The sequence below is a fragment of the Chiloscyllium punctatum genome, chromosome 22, assembly GCF_047496795.1.
Source record: "Chiloscyllium punctatum isolate Juve2018m chromosome 22, sChiPun1.3, whole genome shotgun sequence".
Lineage (NCBI taxonomy): Eukaryota > Metazoa > Chordata > Chondrichthyes > Orectolobiformes > Hemiscylliidae > Chiloscyllium > Chiloscyllium punctatum.
In genome coordinates, this window is record NC_092760.1 from 90945141 (window position 1) to 90957286 (window position 12146).

Genomic DNA, 12146 nt, shown 5'->3' on the forward strand with positions numbered 1-12146 from the left:
TGGCCAGTTCACCTGACCTGCACATCTTTGGACTGTGGGAGGAAACCGGAGCACCCGGAGGAAACCCACGCAGACACGGGGAGAATGTCCTTGTTCTGAGCCTAATATCAACGGGGACAAAATGCCTGATCAATTTTATTGCTATTTTTAATCAGTCAAGCAACTACCTATTCGTTATCATTCCCAAGCACAAAGACAGAGTCCTCACATAATGTAATTCTTGCTGTGATCTTGTCGATAGAACCACGATGGTAAAGTCAAAATAAATGCGCATGGGAGTCCAGAGGGAATCCCATTCCTCTGGATCTTACATTTGAATTAATCCCCTTTGAGCTCTGTTTCTGCATTGAGTTCCACTTTTCAGAACAAATGAAATCCTGGACAAAATTCTGAGAGTCACGTTTGAGCAGTGTAGTACTTATGTTGTAAATGTGCTCAGAAGTATCCATATCTATCTTAAGATAGTGTAATTTCTTGAGGTGCAATGAAGTGCAGTTTTTTTCAGATTTCATCCATTGGAGAAAAAAAATTGAATGAGTTTTAAAGATATCTGAAAGCCAGTGAAGAGTGTTGCTGATTATTTTTACATTTCCAGCTGTCAAGTTGTCCGATTTATGGGGTTCTGGCTGTGATGTGAATAATGGTGGAGAGGAGCATGAGGGCTTTATCACATTAACACCCCATCCCCTTTAAATGCATTTGATTTGTTTTCATAAATGCTAATATATGATTTCCTACAGCTTTTTGTTTATGTTATGCTGCTTAAAAATAAATTGAATGCTAAGATTATGTCTCATGAAGTCATATGGCAGAGGATGTGTTTAGTCATGTGACACTCTTGTATCCTGTTTTTGCATTAATAGGTAATTGTGACATTTACTGCCCCTTCTGTAAGAATCAGGAGGCAGTTAACAAAATGCAGTCTTTCAAATTGTCAGATTGATTTAATGACACAATTGATACCACAGGTTTTAGAAAGATCCTGGAAAACATCACAACCCTGAACTTCAGAGTTGTTAAGCACATATTAAAGCAAACAGTCTGTAAAGGTACGGTGATCCTTGAAATTCTGGATTTGTGAATTAACCAAGTTTAGGAACTGGCATTTTATCTGACCGACTCAGCCTGTGTACCAGAAATGACTATGGTTTGTGAAGAATGCGTCCTCATGTTACGGATTTTTTTTTCATGGGACGTGGACTTTGCTGGCTAGGTCAGCATTTGTTGTCCATCTCTAATTGCCCAGAGAGCAGATAAGAGTCAATCACATTCTGTGGGTTTGGAGTTGCATATAGACCAGACCCGATAAGGAATTTATTCACCTAATGAAGCAACTGGCATTCCAGGCGTGGTTCCAATATAGTCCCAAAGTCTTGGCAATGCGGATCACACACAGCATCAATAAAGTAACTTAAGTATTCATTATGTGCCACCAATAGTTCAATCATAGGTCCCGGGAGAATGTGTTTGAGAGAATCCTGAAATTTACAGCTTTTTATTTGAGCCCCTGCATTCAATAGAGTAAGCCCTAGAGGATAGCAGAGGGTCGATGTGATTTTTAAAAAAGATTTGTTCACAAGGTGTGGACATCATTGGCCGAGGCCAGTATTTATTGCCTATCCCTAATTACCGAGAGGGCAGTTTAAATTTAACGGAATTGCTGTGGGACAGAGTGGGAAAGAACAACAGATTTCCTTTCCTAAAGGACATTAGTGAACCAGATGGGCTTTCCGATAATATTCAACAGTTTCATGGTCATCATTAGACTCTTAATCCCAGATTTTTTTTTCCATTGAGTTGAAATTCCACAATCTGCCATGGTCGGATTTGAACCCAGTCCCTGGAACATTACCTAGGTCTCTTGGTTAATCGTCTGGTGATAATATCTCCCAAAGTTTATTATTGTGTGTCCAGTGAAATGCTTCATGGTGGATAACTCTGACAGATGAGTTCAAATTATAAGACAAGGGCACATCATGGAGGACTTTGGGGACGGCTGTCAATTTGTTGGTGGATGGGGGAAGTGGTGTGTAATCATTTGAAATATCTCCACTCTGCTGAGCCCACTCAAAACTTCTAGGGTAGTTCGAGCAAATTGTTGGAGGATGTTAGCAGCAAGCCAGCTTTAGCAGAGTGACATTCTCATTATGATTGCCTCTAACCTTTTTCTCCTTCATCAACTATATCTCTGAGGTAGTGCACAATTCCCTCTCAATTGTTACATAGAACATAGCACATGACAGCACAGTAGGCCCTTCGACCCTCCATGATGTGCCGAACTATGGAACCAATCGGAAGCCCATCCAACCGACACTATTTCACTTTCATCCATACGTCTATCCAATGGCCATTTAAATGCCCTTAAGATTGGTGAGCCTACTACTGTTACAGGTAGTACATTCCATGCCCCTACTAATCTCTGAGGAAAGAAACTAACTCTGACGTCTGTTCTATATCTATCACCCCTCAATTTAAAGCTATATCCCCTTGTGCTAGCCATCACCATCCAAGGAAAAAGGCTCTCCCTGTCCACCCTATCTAACCCTCTGATTATCTTCTATGTCTCAATTAAATCACCTCACAACCTTCTTCTCTCTAACAAAAATGGCCTTAAGTCCCTCAGCCTTTCGTCATAAGACCTTCCCTCCATACCAGGCAACATCCTGGTAAACCTCCTCTGAAGCCTTTCCAAAGCTTCCACATCCTTCCTATAATGCGGTAACCAGAACTGTATGCAATACTCCAAATGTAGCCGTACCAGAGTTTTGTACAGCTGCAGCATGACCTCATGGCTACGAAACCCAGTTCCTCTACCAAGAAAAGCTAACACACTGTACACCTTCTTAACAACCCTATCAACCTGGGTGGCAACTTTCACGGATCTATGTACGTGGACACAGAGATCTCTCTGCTCATCTACACTACCAACAATTTTACCATTAGCCCAGTATTCCTTATTCCTGTTGCTCCTTCCAAAGTGAATCTCTTCACACTTTTCCACATTAAACTCCATTTGCCACCTCGCAACCCAGCTCTGCAGCTTATCTGTGTCCATCTTAACTTACAACATCCTTCCGCACTTTCCACAACTTCACCAACTTTAGTGTCATCCGCAAATTTATTCACCCATCCTTCTATGCCCTTATCCAGGTCATTTATAAAAATGACAAACAGCAGTGTGCTTTTCAAATCAGAGACATGCAGACTGATATTGTCAAGTTATACGGAATAATTAATTTACAGGAAAACCCTACCCCGCCCCATCCCAGCCAGCCAAGCCAAGCCAAGAGACCAAGGCAAAATTGTGTCTATTGGAGCTATATCCCAGAACGCCACCAACCCCTGGGGTAGAGAAGTTGATGGATTCACTTTAAGAGGAGAATTTCTCCATCCTCTGAGTCCTAACTGAACCTTTCCTGAGGTGGTACCTCCCTGTTCTCGATTCCAAGTCCTGGGGAGACTACCTCTCAGTGTAGACCTTCTCAAGCCACTTCAGAATCTAGTATATCCCAATGAGATTATCTCTCATCATTCTGATATGTTTTTCATCAAACTGTTTGGAGATGTTGTTACACATCACTGGTGCAGAGGGAATTGAACCTAGACCTCCGAGCTCAAAGGTAGGGACATTACCACTGCACTAGAAAAACCCTCTCCCTCCCATTTTCCTAAATTCCAGATAACATGAACTCAATTTACACAGCCTCATGTCATTGAACAGGGAATTCTCTTGGAGTCTGGTAGCTTGGTGATTGCTTTGCCTGACTATTCCGGTCAGGTTTCACCATGAAAGGAGTTGTCTTTGTTTTGTTTTAAATCTCTCCAATGTGTGGTATCTTGTGACTTTAATTTCACTGATTGAGGAGTAAATGGTTTTGGCCTGTGTGTGTAAAGGAGACAAGGCTGCATCAAGCTCAGTGATCCATTGCTTTGTGCAGCATTCTCCTCAGTCACTGTCAGTGAGAAGCTTGGCTCCTTGACTTCCCTAACCCTGTCCTTAATCCTAACCTTGACCCAAACTTTAACCCAATTCCTAACCCTTATCCCTACTTGGGCCCTAATCCTAAACCTATCCCTAGTCCTGACTCTGACCCTCTCACAGGAGGGTAACAGGTGTTTCAGAGCTGGTGTGAGGAATAACAGCATCAGGTGACAGACAATGAAGTATTGCCTTGTTTTGTTTTAAATCGGGGATAACTGGGTAATAACACACATTTGAGAACCAACTCAGCAGCTTGTTCCAGTGATCAGGAAAAGGAATGCTATTGTTTGGGGTGATTTTCTTCCTTCCCCCCAGCCGAGATTAGTAACAAATTCGGAGTGCAGAGCTATATGAATAAGCGATGGATGTGCTGAGATATTTGAAGGCACCCAGTTAGCTGTTTGCAAGGGAGGATGTTTGTGATCTGTGTAATGGAAAGCGGTCCCACAGAAAGAGCTCTCATGAGGGATGGTAATAAAGTGGGCGGGTGACATGAGCAGATGCTAATTGTTCAATTATACAACCAGGAGTAGTTTCCAGTGCCTGGGATTACAGCAGCACCTTCTCTCCCACAAACAAGAGCAGGAGGACAGCACTGGCCATGCATCCATAACCACTAAGCACCCTCTCAAAGTCAATGCTGAGCTGAGGTTTCAGCTATTCTCCCAACCAGAAGTCTGGCACCAAGGGTCTCCTTGAGCATGGCAGCTTAATCAGGTCGAGCCGGTAGTCCCAGGAAAGTTCTGATTCGGAGGAGATGGCCGCTAGCCCAGCTGAGAATTTCACCACTGACTCCGGGCAAGTTCCAGACCGGGACATTGCAGGAAACCAGCCATTGGCGGAGAACACTCCCATCTCTCCCTCGCCAAACAACCAGAATTCTGCCGCCCAGGAGCTGGTCAACGCGGATCCAGGGATCCAGAATGATCCAGGCAGCCAGGTTCCGTCCGGGAAGGAGCAGCTCAATGAAGTGAAACCTCCTGAGGAGGTTATTGTAAGTGGACACTGTCAGTTCCCTCCAGCAACAAAGCTAGTTTCATAACTCCTGAAAAATTGTTTTCTTACTCTAATCCTAATCCCTTCTCTTTGGGGGTTTATTTAGTATAACCCAATAGATTGACGCTATGTTTGGAGGGAAAGGTTGGGAGTCTGGAACGTCAGAATTACCATTGAAGTCCAGCCTGGGTTAGAAATCCGAAATAAAAACCAACTCAGCAGCAACTGTGCAGAGAGAAACAGAACAAAATACAAGAACGGTCACTGGATTTGAAATGTTAACTTCTTTGGTTTCAGAACTAGAGAGGGGGAACTCTTGACTTTTTTTTAAAAAATCTTTTGTTGTTTCAAACTTGCCTTCATTCTGTTATATCTCTCGATCAGGAATCGATAGTCCTCTCCAAACACGTTTTTCTCCTTTTTCGACACTATCTCTGTCCTAACACTGATACACTCAGTAATATTGAGGACATCTGACCTGTATTCAGCCTTTCTGTTGGTCTCTTTAATGTCCAGGCCACATTTCTTCTATAAATTAAGCCCCCAACCCCCTTGAGTAAAGCTGTAGTGTCCAGTGCCAAGTATCCTGTCTTAACAGATCTTTTCACCCAGAGAATAACACAACTATATCGCTATCATTGGTCGTTCACTCCTTTTGCTCATGTTTTGAGAAAACAAAATGTTTCTCACAACTTAATGCGCACTCGGAAGTAATCATGTTAAATAAATAAAATACATTTTATATTTAAAATTTAGACTCCAAAATTGAGTTCCTCTTGCTGAATGAAAGCTACACATTTCTTTCAGTGAGTATTGTCGAGTGTGGGGCTGGAAAAGCACAGCCGCTCATGCTGCATCCGAGGAGCAAGAGAATCGACGTTTCCTGGTGAAGGGTTTATTCGCTAAACGTCGATTCTCCTGCTCCTCGGATGCAGCATGAGCGGCTGTGCTTTTCCAGCACCACACGTTTTGACTCTTTCCACCTGGGTGCTGTCAATTTGTGCTTTTTTTTTTTGAGCATGTATCAGAATCTGCTATCCTATGTTTTTGTTGAATAGAGCAAGTCAAAAACTACACAAATGTAGTGAACGCTCGTTTCCTGCAGCATCTGTAAGGATGTAGTAATGAGCAACTAGGTGGGAATACTGTACAATGTATTTCCGAAAAAAATGGATGGTGTATGAGATACTGTTGAACTGCAACTGATGTTTAATAGCAGCAGTTTGAGGCTACAATGTTATAATATCATTGCACTTCTCCCAAATACGATGTAACATATTATGCTCAGGTAATGTTTGAGAGATGAATGACTGACAGCATCACGATTTCATGATAAACACTACTTCCTTTTTGTTTTTCTCTAATGCCCATAAGGGGCAACTATTACCTGGCACACTCCACTGATTTGAAATTAATTTCACCACCACTAAAATATCATTCTATACTTTGTGAACACTAGTGATTTGTGAGGGAGTAAGACTTTAATTTGCTTGCATTTAAGAAAGGAAAAATCAATGTAGTTATTAATGACCAGATATTGAGGCCAGAGGTGGTACATTACATTATTTTCTTGACACCTGTTTAACAAGGTTGGGCAGTTTAACACAACCTAGCTCTGTCTAATGCTGTTTTTAAATGTCTTAGAGTCATAGAGATGTACAGCACTGAAACAGACCCTTCAGTCCAACCCGTCCACGCCGACCAGATATCTCAACCAAATCTAGTCCCACCTGCCAGCACCCGGTCCATATCCCTCCAAACCCTTCCTATTCATATACCCATCCAAATGCCTCTTAAATGTTGCAATTGTACCAGCCTCCACCACTTCCTCTGGCAGCTCATTCCATACATGTACCACCCTCTGTGTAAAAAAGTTGCCCCTTAAATCTCTTTTATATCTTTCCCCTCTCACCCTAAATCTATGCCCTCTAGTTCTGGACTCCCCCCACCCCAAGGAAAAAGAACTTGGCTATGTATCTATCTATGCCCCTCATGATATCATAAACCTCTGACCTTCCAGGGAAAACAGCCTCAGCCTATTCAGCTTCTCCCTATATCTCAAACCCTCCAACCCTGGCATATTCTTGTAAATCTTTTCTGACCCCTTTCAAGTTTCACAACATCCTTCGTATAGCTGGGAGACCAGAATTGCACGCAATATTCCAACAGTGGCCTAACCAATGTCCTGTACAGCCGCAACATGACCTCCCAACTCCTGTACTCAATATTCTGAACAATAAAGGAAAGCATACCAAATGCCACCTTCACGATCCTATCTACCGGTGACTCCACTTTCAAGGAGCTATGAACCTGCACTCCAAGATCTTTGTTCAGCAACTCTTCCCTCAGACCTTACCATGAAGTGTATAAGTCCTGCTAAGATTTGCTTTCCCAAAATGCAGCACCTCGCATTTATCTGAATTAAACTCTATCTGCCACTTCTCAGCCCATTGGCCCATCTGGTCCAGATCCTGTTGTAATCTGAGGTAACCCTCTTTGCTGTCCACTACACCTCCAATTTTGGTGTCATCTGCAGACTTACTAACTGTACCTCTTATGCTCGCATCCAAATCATTTATGTAAATGACAAAAAGTAGAGGACACAGCACTGATCCTTGTGGCACTCCACTGGTCACAGGCCTCCAGTCTGAAATATAACCCTCCACCACCACCCTCTGTCTTCTACCTTTGAGCCAGTTCTGTATCCAAATGGCTAGTTCTCCCTGTATTCCATGATATCTAACCTTGCTAATCAGTCTCCCATGGGGAACCTTGTCGAACGCCTTACTGAAGTCCATATAGATCACATCTACCGCTCTGCCCTCATCAATCTTCTTTGTTACTTCAAATAACTCAATCAAGTTTGTGAGACATGATTTCCCACGCACAAAACCATATTGACTATCCCTAATCAGTCCTTGCCTTTCCAAATACATGTACATCCTGTCCCTCAGGATTCCCTCCAACAACTTGCCCACCACTGAGGTCAGGCTCACCGGTCTATAGTTCCCTGGCTTGTCCTTACCACTCTTCTTAAACAGTGGCACCACGTTTGCCAACCTCCAGTCTTCCAGCACCTCATCTGTGACTATCGATGATACAAATATCTCAGCAAGAGGCCCAGCAATCACTTTTCTAGCTTTCCACCAAGTTCTCTGGTACACCTGATCAGGTCCTGGGGATTTGTCCACCTTTAACCGTTTCAAGACATCCAGCACTTCCTTCTCTGTAATCTGGACATTTTGCAAGATGTCACCATGGAACTAAAATGAGACCAAATCTGCATGAGGTACTGTATTAGGAAAAAATACTGACCAGTCACTGGTTATAAAGAGCCACCTAGACTCGGAGTGAAGATGCAGAGAGGCTTGAGGACCAGCCTTGACTATTCATAGTGGAGTGATTTAAATCTTTTTAAGGGATACACACACGATTGAAGGAACACAGGTATTTGTGTAGCAGGACATTGGTAGGTTTGAGATAGACTTCATACTGGTCCAGCTACATTTCCAGTTTTGTTCCATGACTGCCTGGAAAGGAATGTTATTTAGTATGGCAAGGTTAAAGGTGTAATTTCTGATTTGAATTTTTGAAACTTTTAATTCACCTGATCAGCCAGATAATGACCTCACTCTGGAGTAGGTGGGAGATGAATCCGGGCCTTCTGGTCCTGAGATAGGGACATTACCACTGCATCTCTCAAACTCCCTGAAAAGCTGCAATTATACTGGAGTCGTGGCTACACATGAGCAAAAATTGAACATAAAAGTAAGGAACAGGCCATTCAGCCCCTCAAGCCAGCTCTGTCATTCAATACAATCATGGCTGATCTGATGGTGACCTCAAATCTACATTCTTGTCTATCCTGGACATCTTTTCACTCCTTAACAAGTCACCTCTGCCTTAAAAAAAGTTCAATAACTCTGCTTCAGTTTCAGGAAATCAATCTTAAATCTCATTTTACTTTGTCCCCGTGTTACATCAGGCCTTGTAATTGGATCTTATTGCTATCTGTGCCAAGTTGGAAAAGTAAATCTAACCAATGGGTTGCGTTTATATTGCACAATGTATTTACAGAGCAGTGGAACTAGTCTGTCAGCGCAGTGTCTTTTCAGCTGTTGACAATTTGTTTCAATCCTACCCAGAAGGGAATAAGATCCCGAAGAGGCCTGAGGCCTTTTAGCACACTTGACCTCTCTTCTCAACAGCAACTTGACCTCTCCGTTCAAGAGAGACTTGCCAATTTCCCGTTGTAGGGGCCACCTATTTCTTCAAATGAAGTCAATGAGCTGCTCTCACCCATCTGTGTTGGAACCTACCTCGGATAAGGAATACTTCCTAATTTTTATATCGAGTGAGCCATTCACAACCTTGAAACTGTGTCCTTTTGAGATGCATGAGTAGGTTTTTTTTTCACTTTTTTTTCTTAAATATTTTTATCAAATTTTCTTGGTTTTTAAATGTTACAAACCTATGAATTAGGAGCAGGGGTGGGCCATTTGGCCTTTTGAATTTGCCCTGCTGTTTGCTAGGAAGAATACTAGTTAATCAAAGCCTGTTTCCAAAGTTGCTGATGCTCCTGGTCCCAGGACCAGCTTGTTGCTGTCCTCTACATTGACCTTCAGGGCCCAAGTGGTACCCTTGTACCACCACAATATTTTCTGTAGTGATGTGGCAAGGCACTGTACAGCATCAGTGTGGTCTCTGTGGATTTAAACTGGCTCACAGTATTCTTATGATTCTACCTGATGGACAAGTCACATCAGAGTGAGCGATCAAAAAATGTATTCTTATAGTTTTCTATGGTGATTGGTCACTGGCAAACATCCACAAGAGGCTGCCAATGTACTTTTCACAAAGAACATGTCTGTGTACATATTACACTAGACAATAACAATGGGAACAATTCATTGCAAAGTTATTCCAACAACAGCCTCAGACATTTGAACCTCAGTGAGGAATCACACTAAAACTTGTTGTTCAGCTGCAATTGGTTTCCTTTTGGCAAATGTTTGCATATTACCATAAAATTTCTTCAGACAATGTCTCTTCCAGGCCCCAACACAATAAGCTAACTCCTGTCACTATGACTTAACATGGGCTTCTAAGCTGATGTCTTCAGCAGTCTTAAGATATCCTCTTCTGCAAAACCCCCACAGCCTCTGCCTCTGGAACCACATTCTTAATGAACTCTAAGGTGGTCAAAACATCTCTGTAGTCCTGTTCAGAGACTGTGAATACTAACAGCACCTCTGTTGTTTTGGACCTTTTCCCACACCCCAACCTCTATTTGGTGTGAACTGGCTTGTATCTCGCTCGCGTGCTCTCTAGTGTGACTTTTTTGAAAAATGTTTAGTTTCACTAAAGTGTAATCCTACATCCCCCTCTAATGTTTCTTTCTGCTCTGATGTTTGTGTGGGATAGCAGCTCCTGTTGGAAGTCAATGTATTAGGATAAGGGGGCAGCAAATTTAAAACAGAGCTGAGGAGACACTACTTCTCCCAAAGGGTTGTGAATCAGTGGAATTTGCTACCTCCAAGTGCAGTAGACGCTGGGACAGTCAGAAATTTAAGAAGGGGTTAGACAAATTATTGAAGGGATATGGGGAAAATGGGAGTGAGGGGCATATCAGCCATGGTTGAACAGTGGAGCAGACCAATGGGCTGAATGGCCTAATTCTGCTCCTATATCCTACCAACTTAGTTGGTTGTGTTGATAGATATGGGGGGGAGGGGGGTGGGGTCTCCGAGTGGCTATGCAGCTTAGAGGAAATGTTGGTTTTAAAAACAGATTTTAACTTACCTCCATTTCAGAATGGAATATCCGACCACCTCTTCTGCTTTGAGTTATTTTTTCTGTTTTGTAATTTAGATCCAAACAGCATTGCATCAGGTAACACTTTGAGATTGTTCCAAGGTTTTCTTTGCTAAATGCTGTGCTCCTGGTTTTCATGTCTTTTCTATTTCTGCATTGTGATATGGTGCACAATTTTACATTTGTATTCCCATTTGTCAGTCCATTATTTCAAACCCTGCCGAGCTCAGTTTGTAAATCCTGGCAGGAACATCCAAGTTCTACTTTTCACCTCCTCCAGCTTGTCTGAATTTAAACTGCCTTGTGCTTCAGGTCACAGATATAAACAGAGCTGGTACTTTTGGAAGAGGGGAATTGATGGCTGAATGGTGGTAGTGTTAGACTGTTAATCTAGGTTGCAAGGTTACTTTGTGTAATCCCTTACCCAGAATCTTTCTACATGACACACACACTCAATGGCAAGACTCTCTCTCCCTTTCTCCCGTCCTCTCAACGTTCATCGAAGATGGGTTTTTTTTAAACGCCTGCAAATCTGACCTTTCTAAATGTTTGGTAGTCACATTTTATTATGTTAGTTTTTTTCACATGGATTATTGGTTTGATCTGAACTTGTAAGGGGTGCAGCAATGCTGTACTATATAATGAAATATAGGAGCTGCTTTCATCCTGTACACTCTGGGAGCCTTGGTGTTCATTACTTCCCTTTTAAAATGTTTCTCAAATGTTCACCTTTCCTTCTCAAAATACAAGAGCATTTAGTTGGTCAGATTTGGAGAATGTGTTGGTTTCCAGACTATTTGAAACCACAATCAACACTGCTTAGAAATATTTTTGATATTGTATTTGTGCCTTCCCTCAACTTGAAAAAAATTTAGAAAATAGCCTTTTATTCCATTTTAAGCTGTTTCCTCTTCTTTCATGGACTGTGGCAGTTCAAGAAGGCAGCTCATCCTCACCTTCTCGGGGGGACAACTAGGGATGACCCAGCCAGTGACACCCATGACCCACAAATGAATTTTCATAAATGAATTATAACTTGCAGTAGAAGCTCTGGTCCCATTTTGTTTCTGATGCAGTTTGAGATTTGAACTGAGCATCCAAATAGCTTAATAAAACTGAATATCATGTCTAAACTATTGTGTTTTAATGCATCCTTTTAAAAGAAAATCAAGTTTAGAATTTGTATATCCATACACACACAATTGGTAGTGTATACCATGAAACCAATATTGATTTGTCATAAAACCATGGTGTGCATGAATGTCCCTTTTATTTAAAAGGATGAAAATTTGCTGCCTTTCCCTGATCTGGTCTGCATGTGATTCCAGATCTCCGCAATGCAGTAGACTCCTAA

At 42.1% G+C, this 12146-nt stretch overlaps 1 protein-coding gene across 3 annotated transcripts in view; it reads left to right on the forward strand.

The window, feature by feature from the left end:
• Positions 1-12146, forward strand: part of ano1a (anoctamin 1, calcium activated chloride channel a) — a 214552-nt gene that overhangs the window by 35247 nt on the left and 167159 nt on the right. The gene's annotated exons all lie outside the window — the stretch shown is intronic.